The 26,644-nt window shown below is 42.1% G+C and overlaps 1 long non-coding RNA gene across 1 annotated transcript; it reads left to right on the top strand.

Annotated features, from left to right (window-relative positions):
• Window positions 1-2,300: 2,300 nt before the first annotated feature.
• Window positions 2,301-18,707, top strand: LOC122154915. The gene is made up of 3 exons (XR_006167031.1): window positions 2,301-2,430; window positions 5,733-5,828; window positions 18,327-18,707. It is a non-coding gene; the product is annotated as an uncharacterized LOC122154915 (long non-coding RNA).
• The last annotated feature ends 7,937 nt before the right edge of the window (window positions 18,708-26,644 follow it).

Genomic DNA, 26,644 nt, shown 5'->3' with positions numbered 1-26,644 from the left:
TGCACTGGTGGTAGGGCACAGCCCTCCACTGTCACAGTCTGCACAGACTAAGGGTATAGCTGAGATTACTGGGACAGCCTTCCTTGGACAAGTAACTAGATATGTAACTTTGCTGGATTGGGACATAAATGTTTTTGTTTTGTTGTATTTTGGTTTTAGTCCATATACTTCTTCAGTAATGCTGTTCTGACTACCTGGGGGAGATCAGAAAATTCAACATATTGAGTTTTCCATGCTGCTCCTGCAGGCCTCCAGCTACATCCAGAGGGAAAAGCCTATGGGTGAGATAGTTCCTTTGCATGGACATTGCCAAGGTGTCCTCCTGATGATGACCTAAGCATTTGCCATCAGTTGCTAGAGCAGTCTCTGAACACTGGGAACAGACGAGGCTTAGCCAGCCTGTGCTGCATACCTTGCTAAGCACCCATGGCTCTGGTTATGTCAGCTTGAGCCAAACCTGTGAGCAGTAACTGTGAAAAATGTTTTCTCAGCCACCTCTGAAGACCTGTCATCCATTGGCCTTTTGAGTGTGGGGATCTCCAGGAATACACCCTATGGGTTTGCAGGACCATATCCTTGTCTCCTCTATGACATATTTACCTCCTTCCATCTCAGAAAGAGAAGTGAAGAAAACTTTGCCAAGTTATTTCAGCCATTTTAGTTCACAGTTGTTTTGCCTCTGAAGGGTTAGATATATCTCATCATTATTCCAGAAGCAACTAAAATATGGCATCTGTTAATAAAAATATATTGTATGTGAATCCTATTTGGTCTGGCATATATAAAGCTGCTCTACTGCAAAATATTGTGTTGATTTTTTTTTTTTTTAATAATACAAGTATCCAAGAGGGAGGGCAAATTTTCCACTGAGTATTGATTGCATTGTTGTAGTGATAATGATAACGGTCTTTCCATTTTACTTGTGAACTTTGTTAGCACTGCCCAGCAAAGGACAGATTCAGTGGCTGGTAGAGTTTGCCCTGTAGTTTTCTTGGGCATTAAATTTTGCAGAAGCCTCTGACATGAGTAATACACACACCATACAGTGACATCAGCCCAGGTTTGAGAGGGGAAAATGCTCTCGGGCCTTCTGTGTTTATAAAACAGGCGATAAGATAGATTTCACCCTGGTCTACATCAAATTCAATGTTAGGTGACATAATGTAGGTCAGCATTTAGCTGTACAAAAGCTGAGAGAGGACAGAAAAGACTGTACTGGCTTCCAAATGCCTTAATAAGGGCATCTTCTATTAAAGAGAGGGTTAGTCTAAAGTAACTACTCTTATGCTAACAGTTATGACTAGGAAACTGTAAGCATCTAAATCAAGTGGGATTTTGTATTCAAGGCACTGCTAAAGACCACAGTTTTCAACTGCTTAATCTAGTAGCCTCTGCCTGCTCAGAAGTGTCATTTGTTAGAGGGAGGAAGATTTAAAGTGGGGAAACATGTATAAATGACTTTAGTCATAAAAACCAGTCTGGATAGTTCATGACTATCTTAACGTGAAACTATAAATTACTAAATCCACAGCTATGCTTTAAGGGGGAAAAAAAAAAAATAGAATCTTTAATTCAGAAAGGCCTGTGAATCTTCATACTTTCTGCAATTACCTAAGGTTCTTCAGAAGGAAGACTATGCTCACAGACTGCACACTTATATACGCACACACATGGAAAATCTCCAGTAATGGGTGTTTCAAACTGCTGCAGCACCACCAAATCCCACAGAGCCCTTCACAGAGGGGACTTGAAATGCTCCTCCTGCATTGCTCCTGCTGGTTTGCAACTGCACATCCAGGCATTATAATGCCAGCACCAGTCTGATGAGACTTGAAAGGCTGGGTACAGTCTTAGTGAGGCTTGGCCAAATGTAGTACTTTGCCCAAAATGTGTATTTGCCCTGCAGCTTTGCTTCATGACTGACAACAGAAGATAGAATAAATGAAATAATAAAGGAATAAAGGGAAATAACCAGGGAAAGATACTGGCTGATACAGCTGGCACTTGCCTTTCATTTTCACCTGAGACAGATCTAAGTGTGTTGGCAAAAGTTTATTTCAATTAACACAAAATATGCACAGCCAGCTTCTGTTCTCTTATACTACAGCCTGCCCACAAGAAAAGCATTGATTTAGGGGACTTGTTCCACAGTTCTGCTGCACTACAATATTAGTTGGTCTGAGGAGAGATTTGCCTTGACACCTTTTGTCCGCAGCTTGCTGACACTATTGTCTGTGGTGCATAATCTGATTTAGCTTAATCCAGCTCTAATGGGAACTCCTACCTAGGAGTTGGGGGAACAGAAGATATTGCAAGATTTCCTATGGGTCATGGTGGTCTGTTTTGTTTTTATTGTTTGCTACTTTAAAAAAAGAAACTTAACCTAAGCTCCCCTTGGTGTGGATGGAGAGAGGAAGGCACTTCCAGAAGGTAGGGAACTGATCTCCCACATAAAACAAGTCTGAGAATTTAACCCATTGACTCCTGGTGGTTTTGTGTATGCATGTTTGTGTGCTATTCTTTTGGACCACAGAAGCAAACACTACGAAAATCTGAACCAGAGGATCTTTGCAAAGACCATCTAATCTCCATGGAGGACCCTTTTGGCAGGGCACTGAGGTTTATGCACATACTGCAATAGTTGCTGAACAGGGACCTTACAGAGCACAGAGGCAATGTATTTCTTTGCAATCTCAATTATTTGCCTCAGTCCTATTCTGACTCCCTCCTTGTTTTGTCCTTGATAGAATAAAGAAATCCCTAAAGCTCCCTTTTATCTCCTTCCCCTGTAAATAATTTTGACCTAGGAGATGTCTCCTTTTTAAATTAAAAAGGATAACATTTAGTAGAGTTTACTATATCATACTGATTCTGAGAAAAATATTGATAAGGAAACTTGTGTAAATCAAAACCCTAGGTAACGCTAAAAATCTTTATCACCAGGCTACTATTGTAATGCTAAATAAATAAGTGAACACATATTACATTAAAATTAATTCCAGAAGTAAAAGTGAATCTCCTCTCTGTGGAAACAAACTGTTTTTTCTTAGATATTATTTTTATGTGCCCAAATGCTCATAATTTGTTCTCTGCTTTTATTCTGCTCCCCCCATCTCCCCTGAGAATCAGTCAGGCTTCCTTATTGGTCATGTTGTCTGTGTGCCTTAGGGATAGTCATACACCCCTGAGGATGGTCCCAGATGAAGCTGAGACAGAAGACTGATAGAGAAATTGAGTAAACACAACTTTTCTTCTGAGACTGCCTTCCCTGGGAGAGAGTAAGAGAGGAAGTTTCTTCCCTGAGAGCATCTCAGATTTATAGCTGTCTGCTCCCAACACTGGGGCTTTGATCTAGCAAAATCCTTAAGTATCCACTTACCTCTGGATACACAATTAAGTGCCATGAACTTTGAAGGGCCTCAAGCACGTACTTAAAACATGGCACATGCCAAAGTGCTCAGCCAAACTGGAATCCAAGGCCTGGATCTAACCTGATGCACTTGGGAACTGAAAATAGGTCTCCCTGTATAGTCCAAGAAGCGAAGAAAATGCTTCTCCAAAAGCTTTAGGGGTTAATCTAGCCTGTCACCTGAATTAGATGTATTAGAGGAGCGTGATTTTTCACTCTTGCTCCTGTTTTGAAGATTGTTGGCTAGTTGAATGGTGCTGAGAACAAATACATAAAAATACATACCCATAAGTTCTTTGGCCTGCAGCAAATGTGCATGGGTAAGATTGTCTTCCTGCTGAAGGTAGGATGGTGTCAACCTGCAAGGGGATGGTCACCTTCCCACTGCCATTTCCATTCCTGCCCCAGCACTCCCTCTCCCCCTGCCCTTCCCACGGCTCCAGAGTGGCTCCCCTGGGAACATGCCACCTGTGCAGCAAGGCACCTACGGAGTGGCAGATGTGTCACCACCTCCATCCTTAAGGTTGCTGTCTCTTCCATTCATCATTTGGAAGGGGAGGGAGAAGAGTGCGGTCCATGGACACTGTGATCCCTGTGAAATGGATGTGGTAGGGGGCCTGGAGACACTGTGACCCTGGGAGATGACTGCCAGCTCCCAGAGGATTTAGTGATCTCCCCAGTCTCTCCTCACTGCAACTCCCCTTGCCCCCTGCTCAGTTTGGTTCAAAGCACCAGAAGAGGAAGGTATTTGAGGTACTCACTTCTCTCCAGGAGACCCTCTGTTTGTCTCTGTGTCCTTTTGCTTGATACTTAGCAGAAAGTGATAACAACAACAAAATAAACTTTCAGCAGTGCCAATTAAAAGAAAAAAGAGTCTAGTGTTTCCTCTCTCAGAAGCACAAAGAGCTAAAATGTCAGCCGGCTATCAGCGATACTTGGAAAACACTGCATTCAGTGCCAGCAAAGCTGATGAGGGTTTTTTATTTGAATGTCTGTTCTCTGAAAGAGCTAGTTGTTAGGTACATTATACACCATGGGAACAAGGTGTGGGGTATTTTTGGTCCTGGCATTCTGCTTTTTGTTGGTTGATTTTTTTTTTTTTTTTTTTTCACATATCCCAGCAATCTCCAAGGTAGAGACGAGGCAGTGAGTGCTCTTATTTAGTCTGAGGGGCTGTCTGCTGTTCCCATTACACCTGTGTTGCTGGCGGGATGAAGAACTTTTCTTACGCATATCTGTGTTCCATGATGTGATTAAATCAAGTGTTTTGTGCCAGCACAATAGTTACAGTAGAAAGAAGTGTGAGGATTAAGACACCATGTAATCAGTTTACAGCAAAGTAAGATGCAACCAGTAAAAGACAGCATTGTCTCTTCTGTCCCCATGGAGTGGGAGTTTGGGTTAGATAAGGTGTCCTAGACTTTTAGAGGAGAGGACAGTATAGCATTGCTTGGGATAAATATCAACTATTCTAGAAAATTCAGTTTCTTACTGTAAATCTGCTCCCTGGCAGAAGAGCAGGAAAGCCGTACAGTGCATCTGCTTATAGGGCAGCAGGCTCCAAATATTACTAGGTACTGGAAAACCTTTTTTTCTCCCAGCCTGAAACATGAAAAAAGAAAAAGCAAAATGCTGCATTATCCACTTGAACAGTGCGGAACCGTGTCCTTTTGACCTCATGTCAGACACACTGCCTCTCCACCACCCTGGGTAGCTCAGTGGGCGTTGCTGAGCACCTTGCAAGTGTGTCCTGGGAGTGAGATGTTCCTACATTAAAGGAAAACTCTTCCAGCAGTACTTGCATCCCCTAAAACAATTTTCACCCAGTTTGCCAGCTGTACAATCCCAGACATTGGTGCCATAGTTTACTATTGTCTCTATTTGCTAAGTCCTGAGTCATGGGGTTGGTAGAAACAGGGGAAAATCATCGTAAAGTTTCAAACACAGTGGAAATCCTGCATTAAGAGTGAGGGGTAGCCAGGATTTTGCTTGTCCCTAGAGGGAAATGTTTGCCATCTGCCCTGCCCCTTCCTCAGAGACAACTGGGGAATGCAGGCTGCTGGAATAGAACTGATCCTCCCTATGCTTGTCCCAGTGCAAACCCACTAACGCAGCTTTCCACAAAAAGTGTCTCCATCCATATCTGTTTCCTCTTCTGAAGTACAAGTGGGTGCTGATCCTTCTCCTTGCTTTTCTTAGTGCCTTGTGCTAGGGTTTCTCCTGACCAAGCAAAGCAGTGATTTATGGTCAGATACAGCCTTTAGCTTTAAAGTACCCATATAAGGCACTGCCACTATTTCTGCTTTTGTGCTTTTGTTCCCAGGTGAACCACGAGGTCTCTCATGTACAGAGGGCGTTGCTGTGCACTGTTTGCCAATACAGGGTTAGAGATCCCACAGAAACCTCTGGACAGCTGCAGGTAAAAGGTGATGGCATTATCTATCCTTAGTTATATGTTTCAGGGCAGCATGAAGTGAATCAAACCTTTTCAGAGCTCTGCACCAAAATGAGCCCTGTTGGTGAGTGAAATGCTTTGCAGAGCAATGCATGTGTATAAGGGCTGAGTTAAGACTTAAATAATTAGAAAATCCAGGTTTCTCAGCCACATCCTCCTCTTCTGAGGCCTGACACACACAGTGCAAGTCCTGGCAGATGGCACTGTCTCTATTACAGCATCCTGGTCAGGACTGAGCTGCCTGCCAGCATTTAACTACATGTGAGATGTCTCTTGCTGTAACAGCTCCCATAGTACAGACCCATCCCACCCAGGTATCGATTTATTCATAGTATGCCCTATTCTTTGAAACCAGGAGGCTAACACATGGCTATATTGAATAGTCCTGCAGTCTCAGAGACATGAACATTGATGGTTCTGAAGCACATGATCCAATATTTTATGAGGAATTGCTACTCTTACACATAGTTAAGCCTTCCTCACTTAGGTTGACACTCTTGATGCTGAGCTTGCACTGTTCAGGGGTTAGAAAAGTGTATTTCTTGTGAGATGCTTCTGCTAGAGTGACTTTATGAGACAAAGCTGCTGCTTGACACATAGTTTGAAAATTGTTTCATTTGACTTACCCAGAAATAACCCCTCTTCTTTGATCCAGTTTGACTTTCTTCATAAGTTGATTCTTCAGAAATTTTTCAGAAATGTTTTCTTTTTTCTCTTGGGAGCTTTAAAAAAAATTAAAGCAATGCTGTTTTCATTAGTATATTCCACAGAAAAGTTTAAACTTTTCTCAATAAAGGGCAAATTTTTCTGCAGCTGAAAGCTGTTATTTTTTCATCCTTTTTTTTTTTTTTATTATTTTAAAGTTAGAAATATTGATGTGCTACCCTGCAGGAATTGCCATTTAAGTGCCTTATACTCATATTTGCCTTAATCAACCAGACTCTCTCAGATTCTCTTTTCTGTAATGCACCAGTCTTCTCGAATGATGTGAAAAACCACTTGTGTTCTGGGAGATAAAACTTGGCCGAGCCCATGAAAGAAAATGGGGATATAAAGGGATCTGAAACTCCCATCATTTGCTGTAGAAATCAGACTGAATCTAAACATTTTATTTTCAAAGTAAGTATTTGAATTATGAAGGAATACTTGGCATTTTACTCAAAAAGCAGAACTTTCACAAATAAATTAATTCAAAAAAAAAAAAAAACCCAAACAAACAAAAAACCAAACCCTTGGTCCAAAATACCTAACAGCTAATTTTCCACTGGAAAACATCTTTTGTGGAAAATTTTGATGATCTCCATATTTCTGTACTTAAACCTACATTTGTGCTAAAGTGGCTTTGCTGATCGGGACCTCAAAATTTTACATTTTGTAGAATTTATACATTTGTTCCCAGCCAAACCATACCATATAAAAGCTGGCTTACTAGTAATAATATTGAAAAAACTGGCTAACAAGACATCCTGGATACTGCACACATACTGATGCTCTTTATAGAATAAATGCTCTGTGCTCTGATGTGGCAAATGAGGTCATCTGAGTGCACTAACTCTGGTCTTCCTCTCCCTGTTCTGCTTGAAAGAGATTTGAATGTGAAAAGGTTTTGGCACTCGGTGTTCCATGGTTTGGAACAGCTTTCAAAATTGGAGACTTAAAGGTCACTTTTCTCTGAAGAAGTAAGGGACCCAACCCCAATTCCAGCCATCAAAGAAACTCTAAAAAAAGAGATGTTTTCAGAAACACTTTGAGCAGGCTAGGGATATAGCTGTTCCCAATAAACATGTGAGACCTCTGCATTGAAAGTATATTGTTTTATTCCAGCAGCATGACCCTGTCTGTCAGATAAGGAGAAGCTGTAAAACAGGGAGGATGTGGTCGCTGTCTTGGAAGTTGGAAAACAAATTCAAACTTAGGAGAGTTGTTTTTTCTCCCTTAAAATTAAAACCAGTGCTCCTGTTAGCTTTATAAACTCCATCTAAATTCAGCTGATGCTCTGACAGGAAAAAACAGGATTTCAAAAACTATTTCACATTTACCAGTAGCGATAACGGGCCGGGAGATGGGGGGCAAAGGCATGGGAGAGTAAGATATGCTCATACCATCTTTTCCCCCCTGTCCATAATGAGGTAAGGGATGTGTTTACCCCAAGAAAAAGCACGAGGTGCTGAAAGCCTTGGCCACCTTAAAACAAGGGCCATGGTGCAGTTTTGCTGGGAAGGGAGCTGCCTGTGCTAGCCATAGGATTTACTGGTGGCCATGGTGTGATGACACCACTGTCCTCCTCAGGGAGCCAAAGTGCTTAATTCTGGGCTGGAGGGAGGTACCTGACAGCAGCTGAAATCCACAGCAGCAGATCCTTTTGTGGAGGGCCTGAATACAACCTTTCTCACTCCAGCAGAAACAGGAGGACGTGCTCCCCACCAGGTAATCTCACCCCTTGATTTACAGTTAACAGCCTCATGGTTCCCACAGTTTTGGACTCAGATCCAAATCCTTCTGGCAGATGCAGAGCAGGATTTGTGCCGTGCTCTCCTACCTGTCTGTGACCAAGCAAGTCAGGAGTGTTCTCGCTTGTCTTCTCTAACAGTTCACTGTGCACCATCAGGTCTAGCAGGACATGTTCAAAAAATAATTCCCAAGTTAGGAGATGTCTCTTGTTTGTCAAGAAGGCTGGGTTTAGCTCTCCAACATCCCAACACCAGCAGCCGTGTCCATGTCTAATGCATACGTAGATGTCCATTCGAAGACTCAGCCTCTATACATCCTCCTTCATCTACCACGGCTCAGCTCTGTGACTCAGCTTTATGCCCCCAGCATTACAACTTGAGGCTAATTCTTTAAGAGTAACATGTAGGGCATGAATAGGGAAGTCTGATGAATATATTAGATGATACAAATTTTTAAAAATACCAGGTTGTTTGATATATACTGTAAATGCTGCAGTTTTCCTATTCAAGCAATCATATCTGATGATTTTTCTCTTACCATAATGCTACATTTTAATTGTATTTTATGAACCTTTAGTAGTCAAGTTTTTGGGATTACTGAATTGCTTGATAGGCTTCCACTCAGTCAGAGAGAGGTACTGTAGATGTCTCTCTGCTCTTTGAGGAGTGAATCGTTGGTGTAGTCAGGACAATTTTTCTGAATCCCCCAAACTGCCTTTTCCATCACTCACCAGCCTGTACCCCAGTTGGGTGGGCTGACAGCAAATCACTGCGTTCAAGCCTACGGCACATTGAGCTGGTTTTAAATTTCCTGCTTTCTAAACCATGCTACAAACTGAATCAAAACACTTTCATTAGAGGGATGAAAATAAATCCCACTGAAGCTGGATTTTATCATGCGGATCTATCCGAGACTAGCAGACTGGGTTATGTGGGGTTCAAGGATGTGGCCATCAGTCACCAGAGCCAAATGTGAAGCTGGGGAGAATCTCTGATGCATGATCAGATACTAGACTCAGCAACCAGTGTCACCACCTAGGAGGACTAAAACTGGCACGCTGTCCCTCCTTGAATTGGTTTTCGGGAAACCTTAATTTCCATCAATGGAAATGGGGCTGGCAGCATCATAAAACTGGCTTTGAATTATGCTGAATTTCCAGAACTAAAGCAACATTTTGATGACATTTCTACTTGTGATTACCATCCAAATGCAAACTCAAGCCTTGCAGCATATGTTTGAGAAGGGGGGTGGACTCCTTCAGACATCACATCAGGATTAGCAAAAGCCCTAGCTCAGGAGCTGCTCCAAACTTTTCCTTGCCCCAGCTGAGAATACTATCCTGGTTAGCTGGTGCTCCCAGCTCAGACAAACTGCCCCAGCAGGATGCACTGTCCAAGACTATTTATTTTGCTTTCACTTAGCAAACTGCCACCACTCCTGGGAAGATTTGGATTATAATACTCAGTTGCTAGTAACTCTCTCATCCTTTCCCCAGTCTCCATCCTGCACTCTGGACAGAGCAGTGTTGGTCATGCACTGCAGCATAAAGGCAGCACATCAGAAGAAATAACCACTTAATTCTGGGTTTGTAGCCCATGGGTTAACCTGGGGCTTGATCTGAGCAACATCCTAGGTGGAGATGTTCCTATCTGGAGACAGGTCTTTCTGGGAGGGAGGTGAAGGTGTCTTTAGCAGAGCACAGCTCTCCTGACAATGCAAGCACTGGCTGTTTGCAAGAACAATTTCAAGATACAGTGTAATATTCAGAAGTCATTGACTGTACTCTTAGCTACAATAGCAAAAATGTGCAACCCTGTAGGCAAAAATGTACACAAATGCACATTATTATGATTTGCAGCTGTCACAGCCATTTCTATCACTGAAAGAACTAAACGTAATTACCAATCTGGAATGAATCACTATCTTAAAATAAAAAAAGAGCAAGCTGCCTAAGTGTATGCACATTCTTCCATTGTAAATCACTTGCCAAGAATAGGGGACCAAATCCTCAGTTAGTATAGGCTGGTGTCAAATTTTGACAGCTAAATCAAGTCAAAAGAACCTGGCTTTCCTGATGGGTGCTACCTGCAGATCTGTTTCTGTACATTTTCTAATCTAATTGATAGGTGACCGCTCAAGTCCTATGAGAATATCATGAGGGTGATGTTTACCAGGAGCCACTTGCATCCTCCAGTACCTATTTGTCTTGGCATTTAGATGGGGCTGAAGAGGTCTGAGTTTTATTCCTGACTGAGCCTCTAATGTTCAATATGACCCCAAGCATGTCCTTTATCACTTTTGTCACTATTAGTCATAACATTCAGACCAGAGACACCAAACTTCAGACCACAAGGTGGAGCAGAAAATGCCCTAGATCAAGACAAACCATCGCACAAATATAAGACTGTGCCCAATCTTATCTGTCCCTGCCACATATATCACAGCCTCCAAATGCAAACTCCTGTCCAGTGCCCCCAAGAGCTTCCCCCATTGCATTCCCTCTAACACCCTCATTTGTCATTGTGGTGGGGATTTCTTGGCTGCACAAGGAAGTGTCTCCTCCAGATTGCAGAGAGATGTATCTGAGTACCTTCTAGAGATGGTCTGCATACCATTAGCCACACATGAGATGCACTTTGCAGCCCCCTTTTACAGACTGCAAGCCCCTGGCCAGGGCTGTCCTCACTGTGTTTGTATAAGACTTCATGCACCGAGACTTTGCCTCAGCTGGGGCCTCAAAAACACGGCTATAAAAGCAGCTATAAATAACAGCAGCACAAGACAGGGTGTTAAACTCACTGATGGCATCTGAGTCATCACTTCTGCCTCTTGATGGCATGACCTTGGAGGTAGGCTGTTAAGTCTGTAAAAGACGTTTAGAAAAATAATAAAAAATGTCTCTCAAGTCCAGTGTCTTGCTCCAGTGATAGCAAAAAGGGTAACAGGAGACTGTTGTTTTAACACTGTGTTGCCTTTTCAGATCTTGTTTTTGTTTTCCTGCAAGGAGCAGGACTTTATTGGCTTGTTTCTGAGCACATACATGAAGCCTTTCATCAGTCTGTGTTTCAGTAACGGGTCCCTGGATATCAGTAACATGGACACATTCATTCAATATCCCACTCCGTGATTTGCGGCGCTCCTACAGCTCGGCACTATTAATGTATGAGTGACTCTTTTCATTACCATGCTATAGATCAAGTGCTGGCCTCTGATTTTGACAGATGATTCAAATACATCTGGTTTTCCTAACTTGAGCCTGTATAGCTCCTCCAGCTAGTGCTAAATGATGCTGTTTGCCAGAGAAGAATAAACTATTTTGGAGGGATGTACAGAAGGCACTTTGATGGCTGAACTGCAGACTAGGCTGGAAGCGAACATGGCTACACCTGAAAGAAGGATTTCAATGGGGAGAAAATCTACTTGGGCGAATTTTTTTCTGAGACCACTGATGCTTTGTTGGGGAGCAGGCAACCTTTGCATGAAAAAAGTCAACAACGTTCCCATTTATAAACTATGATGACTATGAAAATTTCATTTTCTGTGAACAGTGAAAGATCACTCTTATCTATTGGGATTCCCCTTGACATTATGTGACAAATGCACCCCAATGCAATGCCAGCAGCTGCATTTTTCTCTGCCTTCTGGCATACCACATCCTAAATTTAATTGCTTTAATTTGTTAACATTATTTTATACTTGACAAGCATCCTTTCTAAGGTGATCACTGAGCCATGACATCTCACTCGCCACCTTAATGCCACTGAGAAACTAAGAGCCCCCTGTTGAAGTCTGCTTTGGTGCAGTAGACAGCTGTACCTACTTGAGCTACCGTATGTATTTGCTTAAAATAGGAATAGGATAAAATTCAGGAACAAACTCAAAGAGGAAAAAACACTCTTTGCTTCCTCTAGAGGAGCCCCAGCCATCAGAGCACAGAGGTATGTTCCCATACCATGTCTGACTCACTAGTGTAATGCAGCTTAAATACTTCACTCACACTGGAGCTGTTGTATTCAGAAGAGTTGAAATAGACCCTTGTCCTCCCACATGGCCTGTGGGAGGAAGACTGTGTCCCTCCCAAGATGGAAAAAGGGATGTTTGCACTCTCTAAACCAAAGGAGCACAGATGTCCTGACTCCTGAGAAAGAGTTCAGTTGATGTACAAAGGATGGGCAGCAAGGGGGAAGGACGGCCATCCAAAGGAACTGTTCTCTGATGTATTTTGGGGATCTGGTTTTAATGGGCATGAGGAGGATGAGGTTCTGCACAACAGGGAGCATGGCTCCATCTCCCTGGGAAGCACTTGCACTTTTGGCTCAAGTCAAGGACCCTTTACTGAGCTAGTTTGGCACCCATGACCAGCTCTGGGGTGGGTACAGAACGGAGAAGGATGTTGAAGGTTACCAAAAAGTGGCAAAACTTAAAGCTGTGCTCTGAATTTATAGTAACTTCTGCTTCAACCTCTCCTGACTCCAGAAGCATCCCCAGCACAGCATTACAAACAAATTTGGGCCCGGCCGAGGCTCTACCAGCTACCCATATATCTGGATGTCTCCAGTTGTCTCTATGATTCAGGGACTGTGTATTGTATATCGTGCACAAGTAGAGCCAAAAAAACTTTCAGCTGGTTTGTTTGATGCTGGAATAGGGTACCCACCATGTGGAGGATGTGCAACTATCTGAGAAACCGAGGTAGCCCACGTTAAAACTGGCCAGGGTATCTTTGTGCATGTCTCAGTGTCCAAATGAGTGGCTTTTTGCAGGATCCCCTCTGCAGAGTAAGAAGGCCAAGTTGTAATGATGTTCATTGCCAGCTCTCTAGGGACATGCTTGAGAAGGGCAGAGTCACAGATGCAAGCAGGCTTTGCATTTGCTCTCAGTGTTAAGGCACCCTGATAGACATGGTTGTTCTAGGAGGATTTTAGGCTGAGGAAGCAGTAGCTAAGATAAATGTATCTCGCAATAAAGGGTATCCTGCTCAGTCAGAAGGAAAATCTTCAGGAATATAAAGGACCAGAAAAAGCTGGACTTTTCAACCCTGGAAACTTCATGTGAGGAAATCCTTATCCTTTCCAACTCTTACCATTGGCCTGAGAGAAATAGTATTTTACCCTGGAACCCTGGAAAGGCTTTTACATAATACCTAATGAGCTATAAAGGGGCTTAAACTACCAAATAATTTTCAGGAAAACCTCCAAGCTATTTGGATTTGCAGGGATGCAGCAGGGAAGTCTTAGGTACTTATGTAGTTACATGCCTGACTACCTCTAAAAGGCCACCATTTAGTTTGCAGTTAGTATAGAACAGCCCAGGCCTCTGCATGCACAACATTGCCACCTGGATATTGGCCACTGGGCAATCTCTTGGCCTTCACCACCCACGGTACAGCCTCCAACCCTGGTGAGACAAGCTTCTGTACCCAGCTCAGGGCATTGGGTTGAGATGCAGCTGAAACCAAGAGAAAAACACTGAAAAAAGGAGCTACATATCCCCGTAGAAAAGAACAGTCTTTGCAAGATCAGACTGGCATTAAATCCAACAGGCAATAAAAATATTCACACTTTGGAGCCTAAACCCACTCCCTCTAATTGTCCACTAGAGGGTTTCTTGTACTTTCCACTGAAATGCCCTGCACGGCCGGCTCTCAGAGACAGGGTTCAGGGACCACAGAGGTAGGATGGCAAGGACAGATGCAAGGACAGCCCACATGCCAAGGACCACCAGAGCCCGTGCCCACATTGGCATCCCGAGGTGGGACTGGTGCATGGAGGTGTATATCCACGCAGGCTTCCCAGTGAGCTCTGGCATTGGCAGGAGCAGGCGTAGCCCCATCTCAGGAGGGCCAAGTCTAGAAGTCCTTTGTTAAAACTCACAGAAGAAACATGGCTTTCCCTGACGAAGTAGCATGTACCCAAATGTCAGCTGATTTTGCCATCACATTTAATGGTCCTTTTTCACACGGGGTCCAGGCAAAACTCACCTCTCTCTGGCATTGTTTTTGCCCCTGTTTTGTGGCACAGTGACAAGCCAAACTTTCTGCTCCCCTTCTCCGGTTCTCCCTAAACCCTGGACACACTCACACCATAAAGGAGGATGAGACTCATCTCCATATTTGCTATGAGGTCCCAGTACATGACGAAGAGTCAGGGAGAAGGAACAGAAAAATGGTGATTTTTGAGCTTGATGCCTAGAACTGTATTTAGGAGATATCAATATTCAGATTAATTCCTTGATGGTGTACTTACAGACATCAGTCATGTACACTTCAATTACTTACTCATGGTCATGAAGACTTGGCAGGTAGATGGATAGACATGAGAAACAGTGCTTTAAAAAACATCAGTGGACATTTTCACAAAAGTTGTAGATGCAGGGTGTCAGGGTGCGGTACTGAAAGCTTTCTTAGCTCCTGTGTACATACCCATAGACTCTCTCTGTCTATCAGGAGTGTGAGCATTTTAATCTTCAGGCACTTACAAAGCATGTCAGCATCACTTTCCCCTTTAACCAGAGCTGGAAAGAGGTGAAGTGTTTTCCTTCAGGCCATCCAGAGGGCTGATGACAAAGGTGGAGCAGTCCTTGGCAAATGCGAAACAAAAGTCCTTTAAATTAAATGACAGATTTTGAGTATGTTTTTTTAAATGAAAAGATTAAAAAAAAAAAAAAAAAAAAAGGGTGGCAGAAGAATCTAAAATAAAAAAATCAACATTTCTTCAAAAGTTAAGTAAAATATTATGATTTTCCGAAAAACTAAGAGCAAACGTGAATGCCGGCTTTTCTCCCAATACAATCCTGAGGTTTTCACAGTGAAAAATTTTTGGTGGCAAATTGTTATAGATCTGATGGTGAGTTGGGGATCTTTGGCTGGCTGCTCCCTCAGGCTGTGCCCGTGCTGCAGAGCGCGCTGGCTGGTGGTATGAAGAGGTGTGATCCTACACCAGAATAGCTGCCTTGGCAAAGCCCCAAGCCTGTGCTGTGTCTACATTGTGAGCACTTTGCCTGCATGACTATGCTATTATCATCAGACTTGTTTGTAAAATGTCTAGCCGACACTGAACACGAGGGTCAGGTTTTCAAAGCACGTAGTGCTCATAATTGGAGCCAGATTTCTGGAGGAGCTCTGCTCCCATTTAAACACCTAAAGAGAGTGACTGGATTGTCTCCCCCAGCTGTTCCCGCTAAGGGAAATGAGAGCTGCTACAGGATGACTCGGACTCTAGGTAAATAATAATGAATGAAAGTCATTACAGGGGATGAATTTGCAAATATTTAAAGTTTCAAAGCATGAATTTTGTTAATTAAATAATGCTAATAATGCAACATCAGTCTGACCTAAAGGTTAATGTAAAATCACGGTCGTTGGTGAGAATCCCTCCCTTGACAAATTCCCTGGGGTAAATGAGACTTTTTCAGATTTCATCTGGCTTTGAAAGCTGAAATGATTGAACTGAAACTTTTCTATGGGGTTCATTCATCCCTCTGTATGCCTCCAGATAAGCCCGTGGCCATCAAGAAATAATATAGCCTTCACAGATTATGGATTTAAAAGTTTATCTTTCTTAATAACTTTGTTCTTTTTTTTTTTTTTTTTTTGCTTGTTTTACAGAGGACAATATTGTGAAACACAGCTATGATGATTTATACGGAACTCATGTTAGGATGTTAGAAAACCCAATTACTTGTGTGGAAAAAAAAGAATAAAAGGAGCATTCTCTCATTATGTAATGTAATTGAGTTTAAATACTACCAAAATAATTCTGTGGCTCTTGTTTAATTTGTCTGGTTTTCACTGTCTTCTCTTTTTCCCTCCCCAGACCTTTCCATATGCAGTGAGAGACAGATACCATAGTGACATGTGTGCTAAGGAAACTTTAGCTACAATATTAGAAAACCCTATTTAATTTGATTATGGGTGTCACTGGGTTCAGAAATATTTATATAATTTTGTAGCTGTTACAAAAATTTTTGTTTGTAAGTCTAGGACTGTAATTTTAGTTTAGAGTCTGAAAGGGGCTAAATTAAATTTATGAAAAAGCCTTTAAAGTGCAGGACTAATGCTGTGCCTTTAGAAGGGGGTTTGGAAGAGAAAATCCCTGATCTATCATGGTCTTCTTGGGTCATTTTTGTGGGACTGTATTTTTGAAGTGTGCATAAGATGTGTACCTGTTCATAATCTTTTCAAAACCTGACCTGAGACTTTGTGCTTCAATTTCTCACCTCTAATCCCACATCACAGAAGGCTGATATGATGATAAGCACATTAAAAGCTGGGAAATTATTAGACAATACAGTACTGGTAGAGATGTGTTTCCCCACAAGTCACAAGATAACTCACAGCACAGACACCAGAGATACACAGTTAAGAGTAGAGCATTTACCCTGAGATACCCCTGTTTTGCCCAAGAAAGCTGATGATTTCTAAATGGGAATGTGAGCTCCTAGCTCGCTTCTCAAGGCTGTGAAGCATTTGCTGTGGGATGTGTATCATGCCGAGCACAGATTTTAAGTAAGTCCCCTTCTGCCCATTGAGACCTGTGGCCCATGGTTGCAGACTGAAGCACAAAAATCAAATCTCAAATGTGCAAGAGAAATGAGAAAATAAGCAGATACTTCAATCTCTGCTTACAATTTTTGGGAGAAATTCTGGCTCCATCTCTAGTCTCTCTACACTGTTTGGAAAGGCTGGAGTGTTTTGAACCCCCCTGATTTCTGCATGAGGAGGGTTGCTGGCTGCTGGGCTAACACGAATGTATGATTTCTGAGGCCCAAGCTGGTGCCTCTTGGCAGTGCCTCCCTGTTCTCAGCAAAGTACAATCTTCACTTTGGTTTGTGCACTTGCAGTCTTCTCTCCCTGGACTTCTTGCACATCAATGGACAGAAATGGGTTCTCCTATCCATTAAGAATTTAAAGTCAGTGAATTCCTCCATCCCTCTTAAAATCCCTTGAAGACACTCCAGACAAGAAGCAGCTTTTGATAGACTGCGGCTACATAGTCCTTATCACTCGCCTCTAAACACCAGTCAGATTTTCTGCACCACTTTGGTCTGGCAAAGCTTGGATCTGGTTATTGTATTTTAGGTCACGCCACAAGCTTGATATCACGGGTCTGCAGAGGAATCAAAGACCACACTGTCTAATTGCAACCTCGTACAACCACTAAATAGTGTTCTGTGGAGCAAGAGCCTATCTTTAGTCCTTCCCAAAAAACACTGGGCCTATGCCAGGAGGGGAAAATGCTGGGAACATAAACAGAACTTAAGAACAAAAAATGGCAGGACTGAGAGGAGATATTTTCCAATAGACAGCCTGTAATTTGCCATGGATGTGGCAATTTAGCCAAAATAATTGAATTCTATGTGTTTCCAAGGGGTTTCTGTTAATTTTGTTGGCTCAATTTGGTTGGGTGGTTGGTAATATGATATGAAATCTTTCATCTTGGGCTTGCTGCTCTGAGAACTACCCTGATCAACGTTGATCATAAGCATCACCCAATCATAAACATCATAGTTGTTCCCCTCGGGTGGCTTTTTTAGTGGTACGCGTGAAATACGTGAACGTTTCTCATTCCCCAAGTAGAGAAGCATACTCCCCACATCCAAGAACACCATTACTGTTTGGTAATCTCATTGGACTTAAACTTACACAGCTCCTCTTTGAGAGTCTTAGTCAAAATGGATGGCAGCCAGCTCATGCATTCAAGGGGTTTGAATGGCAAGCTTTCTGCTGAGTGGACAGACAGGTTCCCAACTGTTTCTTACGGGAAACAAAGACATCACAGTTGTCTGAAAATATTTTGTAGGTGGAAAAATGGAAAATAAGGCTGAAAGAGAGCTTTAGAAGGCATTTCATCCTTTCCTTGTCCCAAGGCAAGATCAGTTAGACCTGGCCAACTTGTTACAGAGATTTGCCTAGTGTCTTTAAAAATCTCCTGTGATCAGCACTACATGACTTGCCTGAACTCAGCCACTGGCCATTTTCCTAATGCCTAACTGAAATCTTTCTTCTTTCAGGGTCAGCCCTCCTCTTCTTGTCCCAAGGAGACATGGTGAATAGCTTATTGGTTTCCTCAAGTCGTGTTTTTTTTCAATCTGAGGTCAACTCAATGATGGGAAATGATTTGCCACACTCTCTCTGTCTGCATAATGTCTTCTTAGACAAAAGGTATGGTTGTGCTACTGTTACGAGCAAATGTAATTAACACAGGAGCCCATTTATGTAAACTACATTAACTACTACATTGGATGCTGAAAATCACAGATTCCATGGAGTTGGAGACTCTTTGACATATTTCACCTTTCCCTACAATCCTTCTCCAGTTTTTCCTCTTATGTTTCACAGGTGATTTTGTCTATCCCACAAGAGCTTGTGAACTTGCTTCCTCTCCAGCTAATGGTCACAGGTACTAACCACCCTTTTCCCTCAAATTTTTTCCCTATTGAGTATATATAACTAAGCTAAACTGGATGGAGGAGGACAGAAACTGCTCCCAGCCTCTCCTTAGTTTGGAGTGTGCTGCTCAGTCTCCTGAAGACCTGAAGAAGTATTTCTGTGTCCACCAGTATATCTTTTTTTGACAAGGTCCCATAAAGAATGCCATGTCCCATAATAATCTAGCCTCCGTTTAAAGAGTAGTCAATGAATAAATTGATCCTCTTCCAAATCCTCATTCCTCATAGAGGAGATCTAGAGTCCATGAAACACATCTCTGGTGGGGTGTGCTGATGCCAAAATTGTGACAAGAATCAAAGCCCAAGCTAAGGTGCACTGCAAGGCACAATTACATATGGTTTGGGCAGAACCAGCAACGCTGGGAGCTGCTTCAAGGCGGCAGAGAAGAGTGTGGGTAGTGGTTGTGGGCTGCCCAGATGGAGTGCAGAGAGATGTGAGACTGGAAGTTGGAGACAGAGATGGGGACCAAGGAAAGATGGGATCAACAGCAAAATAGGAACTCATCAAGAAAAAAGTCTATTTAAAGCAAAATAGTCCCTCTCTTCCCTAGGAATTTCTCTTACTGTCCATCTGCTGCTGTGCCCTGTTTTGTACCCCTGCACAGCCAAAGGCTAGGTCCTCATTAAGGTTTGGGTGCTTCACTGCCCTTTCTAATTACTGTGCCATGTCTCCCTCCCAACCCAGCATGGTTATGAATCTTGCCCTGAGAACCTCACAGGTGTTTAAATGAATAATAAAAACCACCCTGAGGCTGGAAAAGCCCAGACTTGCCTTGCTGCTTTCCAACTTTGCTGTGGAGTACTGCCACTCACCTTAAGTGACTTTCTCTGATGTAGGCAAAAGGAAAATCAGGGCCAATTTCTCAGCCTGGTGCATCCCTCAGAGATGTTATCTGCCTTTTTCTTGTCTTTATTGGCTTGACCTAATGAAGTTCCCTGCATGTGTACAGCACCGGCTGTAGGAGTAGAACTCTATTGTTCTCTGGGATGAGACCTGCTGGCTATTTAAATAAAACAACTTTTTATCTACGACTTCCTACTCTGTAACTTACTGGTAATTTTGAATTGCTGTCAGAACATACTGTCCCCACAATCACTTCCCTCCTGCTGGGACATCTTTTCCTGTGTTTACCCATGTCCTTTAAGTAATACTTGGAGCCAAGTGTCCACACTGTGACAGAAACACATATTTTAATGATTTAACTTCTGTAAAGCTAGGAGCACACAGCAGAAAGGAGAGGGATCAAACTACAGTGATAAGCCTACAAATCCTGCTTTGAATATAGGACATTAAAGAAAGTAATTTTTATAAGAGCACTAAAACTGAGCAGTTTTCCTTCATTCTGTTTAGAGGAAGAGCTGCAGAGCCAAACTTGATGCGTGGGACCATGGGATGCAAGGTATCTGTGCAGCATCATCTGGGTATATAGTGAAGACTTGAAATGTCTGAAAAGATCCTGATGTGACATATCCACATTTCTAACCATAGATCTGGGTAGCAGAGAAGGATATTCAGGAATGATGGAGTCATGGGGTGGATTTTGATATTGGTAGAGCCACTATCTGAATTTCTGCAACACCAAAGATCTCCCTACCCAGATCCATCACATTTTGCAATCTTAATGAAGAAAGATCATCTTAATTTCTTTGTGACAAGAGTCAGAAGTATCAACCTGTTTAGCATAGCGTAAAAACCTTCCGTCCTCAAAATCCTGTTAATAGTCTGTCTGAAAATAGATAGAGGGCAATAAGCTATAAAGTCCTGGACCATTAGGGCACATATATGGGGACTTCAGCCACACATTTTTCCTGAGCTCCATCCCTTTTACTATGCACAGAAAAACCTAGAAGTAACAGTCTCTGTCCTTGGAAATTCCCTGCATGAGAGAACAGGCACAGGTCATTTTGCACTTTGATCCTCATGTGAATACGAATGAAAGATTGGCCAAACACACTATTTTTATTTCTCCCTTGTTAGAAAGGTGCAGGGGAAAGCCAAAAAACCCCTGTTCTTTCAGTGTTGGAAACTCTTCACACTGCACTGTGTCACAGATCCATGCAAAGGTCGGTAGTAATCAGAGCAGTTTGTTGCTTCCATTAGCCTGAACCTATAAGTGCTTATGAAATTGTACTTCAAAGCCAGCAGAAATGTAATGGTTGATAAAACTTATGCCAAAGATAGACCTTAATATGAGACGGCTCATACAGTGAAACAGCAACGTGGGGAGTGTGTCTCTTTTTTAAATGACACTACATAAAATTAAAGCTGAAACATAATTTATCCCTTTACAGGAAAAGTAAGGAACTGCTGACTGTACAGTGACAAAACTAAACTGCATTGGCCCGTGACTGCATCAAATGCTGTTACAGAGTTTTTGTTAATGATGGGCTATGACTGGAACCATATGACAGTTGCTACTGTTTTAACAGTTTGTGGAGGCAAACACACACTTCACCATGATGTCTGATAGCTATGATTCCAAATGGGACTTGCTTTTGTCATTGTGCTTTGCTCCTTTCCAGGGGACTATTTTTGTTTCACTTCCCGATTTCAGCAACTCCATTCTGATCTTGGCTCTCCATCAGCCATACTGAAGGCTCCAGGCTCCAGGAGCTGTGAAGTAATTTTATACCCTCTGAGGCTTCAAAATGGAAATAGTCACAGATTTATTGGGCTTTAAGGGAGATGGGGGGGAAACCAGATGAAGGCATCCTGCATCCTGGCTTAGATTCAGAAAAAAGTCGATATGTGTTATTACACATTAAAGATGTCACTTAGAAAAGTTATTTTGGAATAAAAGTAGGATGGAGACTTGGAAAAAAAATAATAAAAAAATTCACTCTTATGTGCAAAAACCCAACATATCTAAGGATGGAGCACTTTCAGTGTTCTGGTCACATGGACTTTTATTATCAAACTGCAATATCTATTTAAAATTGTCTATTTATCAAAATTGTTCAAGCCAACTTTATATCTAACCTTAAGTAAAGAAGACATGATCAGTGAGTATTTCAGCAGGAGGTAGTTGTGCTCCTATATTATATTTCAGTGAAAAAAATTTGACTTGCCCTGTAATTCAGGGTGAGCACAGTGTTGCCTATCACCAAGGCTGAAGCAAGATACCGTAGCTGCCATGATGGTGCACCACTTCCCCTCTGTGCAAGTGTCCAGCGCGAGGTCAGCCACTGCAGGAGCTAGCAATCCAGCATGCTCAGGGGGAGGGTAATTCCCTCTCATCTGGTTTATGCATTGATGACCTCTGTTTGTTGTGGTTCATCTGCTTTTCATTCATTTCCCCCAGGTGCCCTCACTGAACTCGTCAATGGCTGTTCAGGAAGAGTGCAAGGTTTCAGGAGATATCTCACAGGCAGATCTCCAGACCTTCCACTGTATCGCTGTATCATTGCTCATTGTGATGACCTTCATTGGTTCTGTTTTCCCTCATGGTTCAATAATAAATGGAGCTATAGTGTTTGATCCATTATGTCCCCTGAAGGAGAGGGAAACTGTGCATGTAGGAAGATCTAACCCTTTTGTATAGAGTAGTAACCATGTTTCTTTGTCATGTTTTACCTACCTTCACAGCTCCTGCTTGCCTAGAGCTATTGCACCCTCTTAGCTCCTGCGATGCAGTTTGCAGAATTTGTCAGGGATTCAAATGAGAAGTGGAGAAAACCAGTAAAAGTCTTTTGGAAAGTTGTCTATGAGGTTATTAATGGTTTAACCAGGATAAGCAACATCACAAACTCTTGGTTTTGAGCAACAACAGAAGAAGGGAATGGGAGAAAGGAGGGAATATTTTGGGGTGAAGAGCACAACTGCAGAAAGGAAGAAGGTACACAAGATATCAAACCACTATTTGCCTCTCAGTTATGGAGACCAGCCATGTCGTAAACCCTGGCAGGAGAAGCTACACAGTGAGGATGTAACTGCTCTGACAACATAAGAAATATCTGCTAGACAGTATCTCATTCAAAACTTGCAATTAGCAGAGTGATCTATTTTTGCTGGGATGTTCTCTGTTTGCAATGCTTACTAGCTTTTTCATAAAGGAACCAGAGCCCCATGGAAGATAGTAGTGAGTCCACATATGAACAAGGTTGATAATAATTTCAGCAGTGCTTCACAGCTGTAACTACTGCCCATGAAATGAGAAAACTGAAATTCTTTGCACTTAAACAGCAAACAAAATCCTGGAGAAACAGTTAGATGCATATTCATTTTCTTGAGGACTGATGAGACAGCTAATCTAAAATACTGTTGCACTATGTTACATTCCCAAGTAAAGGAGACCTCTTCATATGGAGGGGATGTGGTTCTGGGCCTTTTCTCAGATTGAGGTAAATTAAATTACAAGTCTAGAAAACTATGGCAAAGTGTGTGATAGCAGAGTGCAGGAGCCCAGCTGACATTGTCAGATGGCAAGATTTTCATCTGTTCTCACAAGTGCATCTACCAGTAAAATCAGATCTCTAGTCGGCAAAAATTGGATGCTCTTTAAAGGAATAAACATGAAATTTAATCACAAAAATAAGTCAAGCTACTTCTTGAATAAGCTTAATTTCACCTAACTTTAGGTGTAGACTACATGATGAGTCACCTTCGGCTCCTCTTATGGAAAGAAAAAGGCTTTTCCAGGGCAAGATTCATTTTGCTAGAAAACATCAGATGAAGTAACCTGAACTCTAGAAGCTCCTGTTTTTCTCCGTGGACCATAAAATGAGCTGAGAGAGACTAGCTATACTGGAGTTAAGTCAGAGGGGTTTGTCTGAATCGGGATCTCTGAGATGGTTCCTGGAACAGACAAACCATCAAAATTTACAACTTTAAAGGTTCATAAGTTTTAATTTAACTATGTAAAGCTCAGAGTTGGGCATCAAAGATTATGAAGTTGGTTTAGAGGAAGTAACTAATGAAACTGAAGGGTCTGCCTTACCCCGCAAATGTGAGAATTAGGATTATACTTAAAACCACTGATCTCATTACATGTTTCCAAGAGATGTGGCTCTGAGTCCTCCTGTCCTCTCAGATACTGTGAGTCAGGATTACATGAGAGGCAGTTATGTTTTGCTGGACTTGTCTAAGCCCATCTGAAGTGAGAAAGCTGCAAAAATGTCAGCAAGAACTGAATCTGGACATCATGAGGTTGCACATAATGAAGAGTGTTTGGCCTCCATCACTGGTGGTGATGAGGTAAAAGAGGGAAAGAATCCAGCAGAGAGTTGGCAGGACTGCCAGGAAAGGGAAAAAATGTGTAAAGGTAAAGCATTTGCTACAAAATGTAGGGAAAGACTATGAACATGGAGTCCCAGGAGAGGTATCCTGACAGTTGTCGTCTGGAGCAGAGCTGGGTTTCGCATTAGCAGATCTTCCCTTTACACATCTCAGCATGCTTTGCTTTACTTGGGAAAATGGGTGAAGATTGATCTGCAGCATCCTGATAGTCTTGCCCAGATGTGAAAATATCTCTCCATGCTTTCAAAAACACCCCATCATGCCTACAAAAAATGTGGCAGTGCTTACAGTTGAGCAGTTTCCTGCGGTGCCTTCCAAGACCATCTCATTGTTTCCTGTCCATCTGTATCCCTGTTGGTTCTCGTCCTACTTACATAATACATTTCTTGGTGGTGGAGACATTCTTTTAGTAACGTGTTTGAAGAGTGCTGTGCACTTCAGGGGTCTCAAGGGGTCACTGCAACAGTAATATTATGTTTTGTTAACTTAGGACAACCTGCCGTGTTCCCTGGTACAATCTGATGAGCTCAGGGAATGAGTGGAAGTCATTCTGCAGAAAATGTATCATTTTACAGTTCCAGGATCCTGTAAGTCCCAGCATGACAGTGCTACATCATTTGGAAATTTGTATGCTGAAGCTCTGACTGTACCAGTAAAGGAAATGACCCTGTAAACGTCCCTGGCCCTGGGACCAGCTGCCTGCCAGGAACAGCTCCTGGAGCATTCTTTCTCCCAAGCCTTGTTGGGGCATCACCTGGGAGAGTTTCAGTTGGCAGAGGGTAAAAATCTGCAAAGGTGCATTTTGTTGACTTTACAGAGTGGGTGATTGTGTTTCTTTCAAACTAATATTATGGGCACAGTCACAGGTCAGAGCAAAGGGTCCTAGGTGCAAGATGGTTTGAAGAGAGAGGCATGGGAGCCTTCTTGCCACCATTTTTGTACCCATACAAACAGATAGTTTGATCATGTTGAGCACATTAAGCTTCCTGAGTGGTGAGGAATGTATTCTTCTGTAGATAAACTCAATTGCTTTCAGGTACCTCATTGACAGAACAACCAAGAGAATTGCCTGCTCCTAATCAACGCAATGTAATCCTTGCAATGTGTTCAACCATTGACTTCATTGCTCTTCCGACGTGTGTGAGTGACCTTCTAAATAACAGTGGTATGAAGTTAATACAGTGTGTTATGAACAAATTTACCAGCTACTACTGGACATGATTAATGCTTTATGTGTTAAAATTGTCAGCCCTCATAGGCTATACAGTCCTAAATTCTGGTGGTATCCTATTTTAGCAAGTAACCATTTTTGCGTAACTTGTAGAAATTTACAGAAATTTACAATTAGAAAACTAGAGAGAAGTTTTTATAAATATTCATTCACATTAAATGTTTTTTAAAGTTTCTTTTTTTTTTTTTTTTTTTTTTTTTTTAACAAACTGTCTGCTTACAAACCAGTAATTCAAAATCCAGCTGTTTCTAGAGATTCATGATCATTGGGTATCTCTTGAGTTCTATTCCCTGTGGATTTGTGGTTATGCCTGAACTCTTTTCAGCACTGAAATAATCTGCAGTGCATGAAGAAAGTATAACATTGGATGCAATTAGTTTATTATGCCCATGGAGAATTTTGTGGGTGAATTGGCTGTATTCAGCAACAAAAGCAAGAAGGAGAAAGTATATGCCAGCTTCTATCCACAGTGAAGAATTTTGGAGAATAATGATTCAGGTCACTGACAGTTTATGGGAAGGGATTTGGGATGAGCCGATATTGTGAAGCTGATCTCTGTGACTGGGTACACTTTGTGCCCATTTTCTGTTTATTCTGGGCAGTTCTCAGTGACCAATAGCGATTTGCTTGGAAGGTATCTGCAAAAAAGTCCTCTGGGATGTGTAATCACAAGTTTATTTCTAGACATGGTTTCCCAGAGAGCATCACCACAGCTGACACTGGCTGATGTCTCATGGTACATAAGGAGGCTGAGAGAGCAGGAATCAAAATACCAGTCTATGCGTTATGAGATGTTCATGGCCTGATTCATCTGAGAAATCCATTTTATTTGGCACTGCTTTGAACAACTGTCCAAGCTCAGATGTCTAAATTCACATTTGAAAGAATAAGACACATTGAAAGACACTAGCTCCAGAAGGCATTTCATTTGGGAGAACTGTGCCTTTCAGCCTTTTGGTTTGTTTACAACTTAATTATTTATTTTAAGATACATTTAGTACTCAGGAGTGTCAATCTGGCTAAGAGCTAAAGAAAAAATTTTTTTCACTGACATAAAACTTTTTTTTCTCACCAAGGTCAGGGTTGAAGCTGGAAGGTATTTTTCACTTGGTTTATACTTTTTAGCCTAAAAAAATGGGGGTCTGGATCAAGCAAAATCATTTACATCTTACATATTGGCAAGAAAACCAAAAATCAAGTTCTCAGTCTACCTGACACAAAAATTTTCACTCAAGTTCTTTAATTTTGTGAGCAAACTTGGACTACCATGTAATTAATGCCCTTCCACTGAGAGCTACACAAATGTGGCTTCAACCTGTGTCCTATCTGGCTATGCTGGTGAAAAATGCTGTGCTGCAAGTTCTATGTTTTCTTGCATGCTTCCCTGCATTCTATTTCATTCCACGATGTACC

This window comes from Tyto alba, unplaced genomic scaffold (genome assembly GCF_018691265.1).
Source record: "Tyto alba isolate M040663 unplaced genomic scaffold, T.alba_DEE_v4.0 Super-Scaffold_6, whole genome shotgun sequence".
NCBI lineage: Eukaryota > Metazoa > Chordata > Aves > Strigiformes > Tytonidae > Tyto > Tyto alba.
Note: the sequence above shows the minus strand (reverse complement) of the source record. Positions and strands in the feature narration are given on the sequence as shown.